At 47.6% G+C, this 998-nt stretch overlaps 1 non-coding gene across 1 annotated transcript; it reads left to right on the top strand.

Annotated features, from left to right (window-relative positions):
* The first annotated feature begins 549 nt into the window (after window positions 1-549).
* Trnas-cga lies at window positions 550-624 on the top strand. Its single transcript has one exon. It is a non-coding gene; the product is annotated as a tRNA-Ser (tRNA).
* The last annotated feature ends 374 nt before the right edge of the window (window positions 625-998 follow it).

Genomic DNA, 998 nt, shown 5'->3' on the forward strand with positions numbered 1-998 from the left:
TTTGAAGTTCATCAGTGTTAAATGTAAAACAACCCAAATCGATGAGACTGAAAGAATTGTGAAAGCTTCTTACGCGGATAACCTTAAAAAGAAGCTGCGACGAAAAAGGAGACTTAACGACATTTAACGGCTGTATCGCGAAACAATGCAATGTGAAAGCCAGACTGAGATTTTCACTCTGCAGCGGAGTGTGCTCTGATATGAAACTTCCTGGCAGATTAAAACTGTGTGCCCGACCGAGACGCGAACTCGGGACCTTTGCCTTTCGCGGGCAAGTGTTCTACCAACTGAGCTACCGAAGCACGACTCACGGCCGGTACTCACAGCTTTACTTCTGCCAGTACCTCGTATCCTACCTTCCAAACTTTACAGAAGCTCTCCTGCGAAACTTGCAGAACTAGCACTCCTGAGAGAAAGGATATTGCGGAGACATGGCTTTCTTTCAGGAGTGCTAGTTCTGCAAGTTTCGCAGGAGAGCTTCTGTAAAGTTTGGAAGGTAGGATATGAGGTACTGGCAGAAGTACAGCTGTGAGTACCGGGCGTCAGTCGTGCTTCGGTAGCTCAGTTGGTAGAGCACTTGCCCGCGAAAGGCAAAGGTCCCGAGTTCGAGTCTCGGTCGGGCATACAGTTTTAATCTGCCAGGAAGTTTCAATATGAAAGCCATTATACTTGAGCAAACATAAAACAATATGATCATCTCTACAGACCATTACTATAAGGGATACTCTCAGAAGACAGAAAATTCCCAACCCCACTCTGCTATCAGAATTCCGCGAAGGACATGAAAGGGAGCGGGAAATTCCCAAAAACGAGCTACCGCGGACAGTGTCCCGTGAAACGAATCCAGCAGCGGTTTGCGCGGGCATGAATCTGTGTATATATTCATGGAGATGAGTTGAGGCCGATGCTGCCGCAGAGTCGTTAAGCCTGCGCTTTCATTACAGCATTCGGCAGCTTATTACCGCGAAATCCACAGTCCAGAAATCCGCAACACGACC

This window comes from Schistocerca americana, chromosome 2, assembly GCF_021461395.2.
Source record: "Schistocerca americana isolate TAMUIC-IGC-003095 chromosome 2, iqSchAmer2.1, whole genome shotgun sequence".
Taxonomy (NCBI): Eukaryota; Metazoa; Arthropoda; class Insecta; order Orthoptera; family Acrididae; genus Schistocerca; species Schistocerca americana.